General features: G+C 36.3%; 1 long non-coding RNA gene across 3 annotated transcripts in view; it reads right to left on the minus strand.

Annotated features, from left to right (window-relative positions):
• The window catches only part of LOC118351201 (uncharacterized), a 185,855-nt gene that overhangs the window by 23,640 nt on the left and 150,214 nt on the right, over nucleotides 1–12,001 (minus strand). For all 3 annotated transcript variants that reach the window (XR_007402929.1, XR_007402928.1, XR_007402927.1), the window contains exon 4: nucleotides 6,381–6,503. This is a non-coding gene — a long non-coding RNA (uncharacterized LOC118351201). The remainder of the gene's footprint in view (nucleotides 1–6,380; nucleotides 6,504–12,001) is intronic.

Raw genomic sequence — 12,001 nt, forward strand, 5'->3', positions numbered from 1 at the left:
ATTCCATCCCTCACAAAGGGACTTTTTATACACTACTGGTGAGAGTATAAATTAATATAGCTACTTTGGAAAGCAATTTATCATTATCCAGCAAAGTGTAAATCCACATATCCTATGACCCATCAATTTCTACTCCAAAGATTATATGCTACAGAAAATTTTGCATCTGTTTATCACGAAACACATATAAACATATTTTGGGGATGCTTGAGTGGCTCAGTCAGTTAAGCTACAGATTCTTGATTTTGGCTCAGGTCAAGCCCTGCATTGAGTTCCACACTGGGCATGGAGCCTGCTTAAGATTCTCTCTCTCTCTTCCTCTGTCCCTCCTCTGCCCACACTCTCACTCTTGCTCTCTCTTTCTCTCTCTCTCTCTCTAGAAAAGAAAGAAAAGAAAAAGAAAGAAAGAAAGAAAGAAAGAAAGAAAGAAAGAAAGAAAGAAAGAAAGAAACCAACCATATTTGGAACATCATTGTTTTCCCCAGCAAAGAAAAACTCAAAACAACTCAATTTTTTGAGAAGAGAAGAAATGAGTGAACTATAGCTACATGCATCAACATGAATAAGTGTAATACAAAAAGTGAACAAAGCAAGTCTCAGAATATATACATTTCTTTTTTCAAAAATGTCAAAAACATATAAATCTAAGCAAAATTTTATTCGAAAACATATAAGGGAAGCTGTAAAGAAATGTAAGGAGGGATCCCTGGGTGGCGCAGCGGTTTAGCGCCTGCCTTTGGCCCAGGGTGCGATCCTGGAGACCCGGGATCGAATCCCACGTCAGGATCCCGGTGCGTGGAGCCTGCTTCTCCCTCTGCCTATGTCTCTGCCTCTCTCTCTCTCTCTTTGTGACTATCATAAATAAATTTAAAAAAAGAAAGAAAAAAAAAGAAATGTAAGGAAATGCTAATCACAAAATTCAAGATTGCAGTTACCCCTGAAAATGGGGGAAGAAGAAGGATATAATCAGAAAGAGGCACACTGAACACTTCATAGGTACTGAAACATCTATGTATATACATTACTACCTTAACTATTATTAATTTTTAAAAATTACTACATCACAAGTAATTTCAACATACCAATATATAAAAGAGCAATTATGATCTTGGCATTTGTCCAACATCTTACGCAATTGTCAAATTGCAACAAATGAAGGAAAGAAGGGGAAGAGAAAATGCTATGTTCTCACAGTTCTTATTATATAGTGTGGGCTCAGCCTTCTCAACTCATCGCTGGCTCCATAAAGTCTTGAGTGTTATTATATATGGAAATGTCTATTGGTTGGACTCTTCTGGACTATAATGGTTAAAGTAATTGGACTCTAGAACAGCATCCTACAGACTTGTCTTAACCAGATATATGTTCTGTAGGAATGCAATATATTACATAGACACATCAAAATACATTTACAGTTTTTTACCATGTATTTAAATTAAAATTTAAGACTATTTAGAATAATATATCAATTAGATTGAAACTATTCTTTAAAAACTCATATCAGAAGTTATTAATTAAGAAAAATTGTGGGGCACCTGGGTTGTGATGCCAGGGTCCTGAGATTGAGACCTATATCAGGCTCCCCACAAAGAGCCTGCTTCTCCCTCTGCCTATGTCTCTGCCTCTCTCTCTGTGTGTCTCTCATAAATAAATAAATAAATAAATAAATAAATAAATAAATAAATAAATAAATAAAATCCTTAAAAAGAAAGAAAACTTGATACATCAAAGTCTGGCTGTAGGATGCAGCTGGGCAGTTCTCACATTATTATAGAATAAAAAGGCATTAGGTTTGTCAGTATCTTTCAAAGTGAAGTTTAGCAGTTACTTATAGAGCTAAGTATTCATCTACCCTACAACATCAGTTCCACATGCACATATTTACTTGAGAGAAATGAAAAAGTATGTCCACAAGAAATATGTGCATATGTCCAACAAAGTCTAGCTCGAACAGCTCTTTACATAATAATCAAAAACTGAAAACAATCAAATGTCAATCAACAGGAGACTAGATAAATGGTGGTGTATTTACACAATGAAATACTATTCAATTCATTTATTTATTTATTTATTTTTGAATTTATTTTTTATTTATTTATTTATTTGGAAAGAGTGTGTGCAGTGGGGACAGAGGGAGAGGGAGAAGCCCACTGTGAAGCCCAACATGGGGCCCTATCTCACAACCCTGAGCTGAAATCAAGAGTTTGATGCTCAGTCAACCGAGCCACCCCAGGAACCCTTCAAATTTTTTAAGTTAGCTACTGATGCACATAAAAATATGAATCTTAAGACTTTATATTTAGAAAAAGCAGCCAGATATAGATTACATGTTATATAATTTCATTTATATGAAGTTGAAAAGAATTAAATTTAATCTATAGTGATTAAAATCAAGCAGTGGCAGCCTAGGGGCATAGGAATTAACTGGAAATGATCACAAGGGAATTTTCTGGAGTGACAGAAATATTTACCACCTCAATTATTGTTGTGGGCACATGGTGTATACATTTATCAGAAGTCAACAAATCATACAATGAAGGTCTGTTTATTTCTCCATATTTAAATTTTACCTCAAAAGGACATTAAGTTTTGAATGTTACATATTAAATGTAAAAGAAATGACTAATTTATTCTGGTAAATGAACGTCATTCAGTCTCTAATCTCAAATGAAAAAATTTCTTTCTGTTGTATTTGGCTCATTACAAAGGTATTTTTCAGGCAGTCTTTTAAGAGAGAAGGCATCTGGGGAAATTATGTATTGATGCACAATGGCTTATTTGAAAAGGCATACAACAGTTTTGTAGAGTCATTAAAATTTATAGTAAATAATAGATTCAAGAGTGTTTCATTGTTGGCATAAATCATTAGAAATGATCTGCTGTCATCAAAGTTCTCAGCTAGTCATTAAACTGAAATGCACAAACTATTCTCTATACATGTTTACTCAGCAGTGCAAGCTAAAAGGAACACAAAATAAAATTAGCGTAAGAGAGAAGAAACTCAGAAGGCACAAAACCTTTAGTTTTATAGTGTAGTTGAAAAAACTGTTTTCCAAGTGGAAAATAACTGGTAAAATATAATGAAGAAAATATAGTAGGTAGAATTCATTATATAAATATTCTCTTCAAGAGTTAACAAGCTGCACAGTTAAGAACAAAATCCAAAGGTAAAATACAAGACACTGAGTAGATTCACATGTGACCCTGTGCTACATGAAGGAAGCTACTCTAAAATTGGAATCCAGCCTATTCCAACACCCTTTCCCACCTCCAACCATACACATAAACACATAAACACACACACAAACACCTAGCTTATTAGGCCTTTCCAGATCCAGACAGGAAATTTAATGACTGTCTATTGAAAAATGAAAATGGTATAAAAGGCCCCAACATTCTTAGCAAGAGAAATAAAATTAAGCCCCACAGTACACTTTGAAATTGATATTTCACTACAGCCAAAAAGCACTTTGAATATTATTTGTTAGTGATGGCTTGTGTCTGTTGCTAAGCACTAGGTTAATGTTATTTTTTCAAGATTCATTGCTCTATGCCAGTCTGGACATTGACAATGGGTATGGAAAAGAGAATAGCCCCCACAGGAGACAATGAGGGCCAGTGGATAGATGTTAAGGGCCACCAACGTCAATGCAAGATGAGGAAAACAATTCTCACACTCAGAGAATGAGCTGCCTTAGATTGCCATGTATTCATGAGTCAAACTTAACCCATATGACAATTTGCAGGATTACTGTAGAGGGAAGAAATAGAGCATGTTTTTTGGAGTGACAAGAAGACTTAATTCTATCATCTACTAGCTGTTTAAATTTGGCCAAGAAATGCGATTTACAACTCCAACTGTCATTGTCCTCATCCTTGTAGGATTGTGGTATGGATTAAACGAGATGGTATATGTTGAAGATCTTACCACAATGCATGTCACTTTGTAAGTACCCAGGAGTGTCATGATCAGAGGGAATGAATTCCTTACCTAAAGGAGGAGCAGCAGGTGAGGAGATAAGGCTACACACCTAATACTCAATCCAATTCCAAGAATACACGAGTCTGTGAAATAATGCCTTCTAGATGAAGTACATATTTTTAAGAATGATGAGAAAGTGGGGTTTTTTACAGCTTATTTTTTTAAGATTTTATTTATTCATGGGAGACACAGAGAGAGAGGCTGAGACATAGGCAGAAGAAGAAGCAGGCTTCCTGCAGGAAGCCCAATGCAGGACTAGATCTCAGGACCCCAGGATCATGACCTGAGCCAAAAGCAGATGCTCAACCACTGAGCCACCCAGATGCCCCCTTTTTACAGCTTATTAATAACATTTTATACATCAAAAAATAGAGATAAGGTTATTTTATTTAGAACAAGAATTATGTGAGCACAGTAGTTATTTTATTATAAGAACGAATCTTGTCTTCAATTTACTGAAAACAGAAACTTGCCCAAGGTCATGTTCGACAGAGGTTAAATAGCTAAAGGATGCTAAATGTGCAGTTTTCCTATAGTCAAACCTATGCATCCAGTGACAAAGACCAATACAGCCAGAGGGCTAAGGGGTTTAAAAAAAAAAAAAAAAGGACTACAAAGAGGCCAAAGGGAGGAGATTTTCATGAGGAGCCAACTTGGCCTCAAGAACAACTCCGCAGAGCTTGTCTTCAGCTTCAGGCTTGCTCAGCATAACCTCTCCTGGAACATTAGGGCAAATGATTTGCCTGTTGTAGGCTTTGGATTCTCCATGAGAAAACTGAGTGACAAGACCATGCCAGTTGCCTAAGAACACATTTCCTATAACACAGCTAGTGGTGCTAGATTTATCTTCTTTTCCACTGTAAGATATTAAGATATTTTTGGTGGGGGGGGGCGGGGGAGCAAACATGTTAGTTTGTCTTAGGAAAACTAGTATTGTCTTGCAATATGGTGGTCTCTAGTTCTGACAGGGAGACAGAATTGGCAAGATCAGATTGCTTTTGTGTTCTTATGTAATTTTCCTCTAGAGCAACCAAAATGTTTATGGGGATCCTCTGCAGATTAATATGCAGACTCTAGGCAAACTCTGTCTTCAAATTAATGTCTGGACTATCCTTTCTACTCCTTTTCCCTTAAAAAATGGCTATGCATGTGTATGGTCTGAATCAAGATCCTTCACTCTTATGTGACAACTCACCCAGAACTACTGTCATTTTAAATATTTTATTTTTCATTGTGGAGTAAAGGACTTTTTTTTTTTTTTTTTTTTTTTTTTGGTAAAGGAATATGGATCACTTGGGAAAGATGCTAGTGTGTGTGTTGGGGTGGTTGTATCATAAGTGGGAAAAAAAGGATTTATATTCTTCAACTTTCCTTTAAAAAAAAAATCACACTATCTCTAGACTGATCCTGAAAGATGTTGCCTTGGTCACTGACAAGAAGTTATAGGGCCCAAATCAAAAGGAAAAAAATGTTTAGTTCTTTTTCACTATCCCTCTCCTCCCTCAAGGGACCATATTCCTTTTTACATGAAGAATTAGAAGCTCCTGTTGGCCTCTTCTTCCAGGTAATTTTTAATATTTAGAAGCAAGAGAATCTCACAAAAGTACTTTCTCTTGTCCCTGTTTCTACCCTAAGCATGGAGATGCCATTCCTTATTCCCCTAAGATCCCAGATGCTGGAAACACATTGCCAGTTCTCTGCCCCTTGTTCCAACTCTCTCAGCCTGAGTCTTCCCCAGTACTCTCCAGTCCTACTGTCACATGATAACGAAGTCCTGATCCCCAAGCAAATGGCCCAAAGTTTCACAGACCAAATTTCAGGTGGTTCAATTCTTCAAGGCACCATAAAGCCAGAAACAACAGGAGAGCTGCTAAGAAGAAAAAGGAGGATCCAAAGTTTACTTCATCCTAAAACAAGATCAGCCCCAGCCTTGTCCCCAGTGACTCAGGTAGTTCAGAAGTCTGCTCATGACTTTGAAAGAAGGCATTTGTTCTAATCATGTCTTCTTCTTTTTGTCAATATTAAGAATTTTATTCTGCCAAAGTTAATAGTATCGCCTTTCCTAGAGACTGGATTAATTTTTGAACCATATGCACTAATCAAGCCTGTGAAATTTATGCTTAACCCCATTCCTAAAGCTTTTTATTTAAAATATTAATAAATGATTAACAAGATCAACTCACAGATGGGTATTAACTTGTCAACCCTGTTAAATAATAGATTTATGGTTACTGCATTGAAGTAAAATCATAGAATAAGTCATAAGAATAATAAAAATTAGTAAGAAGAAAAATCCTAAGAATTCATAACTGTTTTCTTAGAAAATAGTACTTTCTTACAAATACTGAACCATTACTAATATGTCAGTCATAGTGCAACTTAAAAAAGAAAATAGTACCTTCAGGTGAATTAAACTGGAAACAGAACTCTCCTTACGTCAAGTGAATATAGACAATTCTCCAAATTACTGTGGTGGTTTTGCAGTGAGAGGCCAGCACATTGGATAGTTCTTTGATATCTCCTAAGAAGATGAAAATGAGTGACAATTAGGAAAGAGATTTCCTATTTAAAACATTGAAATATTTAATTTGAAGAAACATAAAGAAAAAAAATGCAGCCATCTTACCAGTGGGCTGTTTCTATTTAAACAGTACAGGATAACAAGGAATTCAACTTAGCTTAGTTTTTAAATTCTCCAGTCAATATCTAGGCCCACAAAGGTCACACATGTCCTATACTGAAAGACATGCTCACTGCAAATTGACTGAAATGATCTCACTTACACAGTGTCCCACACAGAGACCTACATTAGAAGGAAATATGTTCTGTGGCTTCTCACAGAAAGAGAAGGTTGTGATATTTGTTGCCGACATAAAATGCTTTAAACAATCATATTTTCTCTTCAAACACTCTGTTCCTATGCTGTTTCAGTATTTCTCACTATGTTCATGATCAAATCTTAGTACCATCTCATTTCACTTTTTTAAGGAAGGTATAACTTCAAGCTGAATTGATATGAGGAGCCTGAAATGATAACTAGAAGAGGTAATGGAACTCCCACGAGGACACACAGAAAATACTAGGCTCTCAAATTTAAAAGTAAGAAAGAGAGAGGGAAATTTAAAGAATTAAACATATGGTATCATTCATTTATTTAACAAAGATTTGTTTAGTGTCTAAGTACTATTAAGCCAAATATTTGTTTGTAGATGGTACATTCTGTAGAATGTAGTTTACATTCTAGCTGAGGACAACAAATGATAAGTAACAAAATAAATAATTAAACCACATAGAATATAATGTAAAAAGGTGCTCTGTGCCTATGGGGGAAAAAATAGGGTGAGGGAGACTGGGACTGTCAGATTTGGGTGGGGATAAAAATGCAGGTCAGGGCAGAGTCCATTGAGAAGGGAGAGTTAAAAAAAGCCTTCAATGAAGTTTCAGTCTCAGTAGTAAATCACTCACTGAATAGCCAAAAAAAGATGAAAATTATAAGATAGGTGTCTTGTCAGTGTGGTACTGGCACAAAAACAGACACATGGATCAGTGGAACAGAATAGAGAATCCAGAAGTGGACCCTGAACTTTATGGGCAACTAATATTCGATAAAGGAGGAAAGACTATCCATTGGAAGAAAGACAGTCTCTTCAATAAATGGTGCTGGGAAAATTGGACATCCACATGCAGAAGAATGAAACTAGACCACTCTCTTTCACCATACACCAAGATAAACTCAAAATGGATGAAACATCTAAATGTGAGACAAGATTCCATCAAAATCCTAGAGAAGAACACAGGCAACACCCTTTTTGAACTCGGCCATAGTAACTTCTTGCAAGATACATCCACGAAGGCAAAAGAAACAAAAGCAAAAATGAACTATTGGGACTTAATCAAGATAAGAAGCTTTTGCACAGCAAAGGATACAGTCAACAAAACTCAAAGACAACCTACAGAATGGGAGAAGATATTTGCAAATGACATATCAGATAAAGGGCTAGTTTCCAAGATCTATAAAGAACTTCTCAAACTCAACACCAAAGAAACAAACAATCCAATCATGAAATGGGCAAAAGACATGAACAGAAATCTCACAGAGGAAGACCTAGACATGGCCAACATGCACATGAGACAATGCTCTGCATCACTTGCCATCAGGGAAATACAAATCAAAACCACAATGAGATACCACCTCACACCAGTGAGAATGGGGAAAATTAACAAGGCAGGAAACAACAAATGTTGGAGAGGATGTGGAGAAAAGGGAACCCTCATACACTGTTGGTGGGAATGTGAACTGGTGCAGCCACTCTGGAAAACTGTGTGGAGGTTCCTCAAACAGTTAAAAATATACCTGCCCTACGACCCAGCAATTGCACTGTTGGGGATTTACCCCAAAGATACAAATGCAATGAAACGCCGGGACACCTGCACCCCGATGTTTATAGCAGCAATGGCCACGATAGCCAAACTGTGGAAGGAGCCTCGGTGTCCATCGAAAGATGAATGGATAAAGAAGATGTGGTTTATGTATACAATGGAATATTACTCAGCTATTAGAAATGACAAATACCCACCATTTGCTTCAACGTGGATGGAACTGGAGGGTATTATGCTGAGTGAAGTAAGCCAGTCGGAGAAGGACAAACATTATATGTTCTCATTCATTTGGGGAATATAAATAATAGTGAAAGGGAATATAAGGGAAGGGGGAAGAAATGTGTGGGAAATATCAGAAAGGGAGACAGAACGTAAAGACTGCTAACTCTGGGAAACGAACTAGGGGTGGTGGAAGGGGAGGAGGGCGGGGGGTGGGAGTGAATGGGTGACGGGCACTGGGGGTTGGTTATTCTGTATGTTAGTAAATTGAACACCAATAAAAAATAAATTAAAAAAAAAAAGATAGGTGTCTTGTCATAAGAATTGTAACTATAAATACATACCTACATATATTTTTTCTTACAATAAAACCAAGCTTTTACTCTAAGCATTTTGATCTAAATGTTCTTTTATGGGTTATATTTTCAATTCAGTGTTTTCAACCTGACCTTTTATTAACAGATATTTGTTACATCACAGATTGACCTAAAAATAGAAATTTTAGTATCAGTTAACATTTGATTCTTAGAAAATCTTCCATGCAGAAGTAGATGACATAAACATTCAGTCTACCCATTGAACCTTTAACTAGATACTGTGAATACAGCAATTTGAAACATACAATGACCTCAAAGATGTTATGGTCTAGGACTTATAATTGTTGATACTTATTAAAGTGCCATATTTGTTACCACACCAGGCACTGATCCAAGTATTTCACTTAGCCTTCAGAACAAGATTATGAGTTTGGTCCTATTATTAGCACCCTTATTTAAATGTGGAGACAGGCCCAGAGTAGTTCAGTGACTCGTTAAAGGCAGCAAAACTAGTTAGCAGAAGAGCCAGGCAGTGTAAGTGTAGGGCTTGCTCTTCTCCACTCCTAAGAGGATACAGAGTAGTTAACAAATACATTCAACATGATGATGCTTAGATTTGCCTAAAATGGAGCAGGTGTCAGCTTCTTCGTTCAAGTTCATATGCCAATTTTTAGCGGAAGCTGCCCTTCAGCCTTTTATTTAGCACTAGTCTTGCAGCAGAGGTGGTAAGAGACAACTTCAGGCAACCTAACACCAAATTAAGGAGCATGGCTCAGATGGCATCAAGAACTGAAGAGTCTGCTCTGCCACCACTCACCAGACCCATGCACCTCTAGTGCCCTCCATTCCACCATGAGCCAATCCTCCCAGAAATACTCTGCCATGGACCATGTTTAAGTTATGAAATTACATCTTGCTGAGTAATATGACTTTCTCATTCTTTGCACTTTACATGGCTTTGTACTTTTAAAAAACATTTTCAATTAAAATTCTCCTGGATATTATGAGTACTTTATGTATTCAATCAATTATTTCATACAAAGTTAAGAAGAAATTTCCCCTGGGGCACCTGAGTGGCTCAGTAGTTGAGCATCTGCCTTTGCTCAGGTCGTGATCCCAGAGTCCTGGGATCAAGTCCTGCATCAGGCTCCCCTCAGGGAGCCTGCTTCTCCCTCTGCCTATGTCTCTGCTTCTCTTTCTGTGTCTCTCATAAATAAAGAAATAAAAATCTTAAAAAAAAAAAAAAAGAAGAAGAAGAGGAAGAAATTTCCCCCTATACCACTGCTTTATATTTTTGATGAGAACTAGTAAAGTGGCTATGAAGTTCAAACAGCTTTAGAAGGAAAAAAAAAACACATTACAATTTTTTTCTCAAATTAATACTATAAACACTACTGATCTGCTCACCATATAAGAAATTAGTATTTTTTTATAATGGCAGAGAAGACCATTATTGAAGATTATTAAGTCTCAGATAAAGAATTTATAAAAATAATAAATTAAAACAACTTATTAAGCTGACATTATCTTATTCCTTGTTGTAATTTGCTATTTAAGCTGTGTTATTCGTTGCTGCTCCATAGAAGAAAATTTCATATAAAAACAAATTCCAAATTGCCACATTTGTCATATATATATCTGTGTGTTATTCAACACTTGTCATCAGATTGATGAGATAAAACTGGAAGCAATATTCTTAAAATAAGATTCACAGATTTTTTAAGAGTTCATTACTTATATTTTCATAGTAATATTCAATGTGTTTAGGAGTCAGACTTCTGACAATCCAAACTATACATAATATACCGAATTCAATAAAAGAGACTGTCCAAAGACCAAGCACTTCGCTAAAATGTATAGCATTTCCATTCTATTGTACCATCATAATCCCCTACTTATGTAGTCTTAATTCAATATTTCTTTAGATCAGTGATCCTGCATGTGCTCTTATCACATCTTCCTCATCTCTGAGTATAATATGTTGACTCATCCTTTGTTGGCTGGGTCTTTTTTGTTTTGCTTTGTTTTTTGTTTTTTTGTCTAGTAGTGCTTTTTTAAAGGAATCATGGAGAATATATTCCATACATTCTTTCATCTTTAAAAGTATTTATCTGCTGCCTTTATAAATGAATGAAAACTTGGCCAACTATACTATGTGGGAATCATGCATTCCTTCAGAACTCTGTGGAGGCTGCTCCTGTCTCCTAGCATTGAATGCAGGGAAGAAGTATGAAACCATTCCAAGCATTGACCTCTTACAGGTGCATTACTTCTCCCAGAAGTACTTCTTTTTAATCTTTGATATAATTCATAACTTAGGCAGAATAGGCTCGATCGAGATCACTATATGTTTCCAGGCTATACTGTGTCTTTTTATCATGTCATTTGGTTCTTTTTTTATTTCAGGAGAATCTTCTTGAATTATTGTTCAGAACACTTTTTCTCTTCCATTTGATGGTTTCTCTATTTAGGAGCATAATCTCCCATTAGGAATCTTTTGTCTACGTTAGAGAGCACTTTCTAATTGTTTTAGTTTTTTTTTCTTTGTCTTCCCTGCCATTGGAACTCAAGCTTCTCCTTCATGCTAGTGATTGGATTTCAAGCTTTGTCTCTTCTGTCACTCCCTATCTGGGGTTTATTCGTTATCTGTAATGGAATTGTATCAGCACTACAATCGCTCCTTCCTTCTAATTCTATTGCTTCACCACAATACCTTGGGGCTCCTGTTTTATCAAATTCAGGCTCTTATTAGATTTTTCCAGAGCATGAAGCACACTTATACAGCATATTCCTCTCTTCTTTATGTTACACTTAATTTCAGACTCTCTTCAGCTCTCTTTTACATGTTATGTTCTGGTTTGTTTCCTTTTGACTATCTGTCAATGGCATCATTGCCCTGCCTTTTCTTTTCCTCTGCCTTAGCTTCCAATGATTCAGTGCAGAAATGTCTTTGACACCCATTCCATCACAACTAGAATCTGCTTCCCTCCACCCCACCTTCTGCCTTTCTACTCTACAATTCGAGGCCTAGGAGCTTATAATATTTATTTTTCTGCTGGATGAGCAGGATTATGAGAGAGAATACATTCGAGCTAAATATATT

This window comes from Canis lupus, chromosome 17 (genome assembly GCF_003254725.2).
Source record: "Canis lupus dingo isolate Sandy chromosome 17, ASM325472v2, whole genome shotgun sequence".
Lineage (NCBI taxonomy): Eukaryota > Metazoa > Chordata > Mammalia > Carnivora > Canidae > Canis > Canis lupus.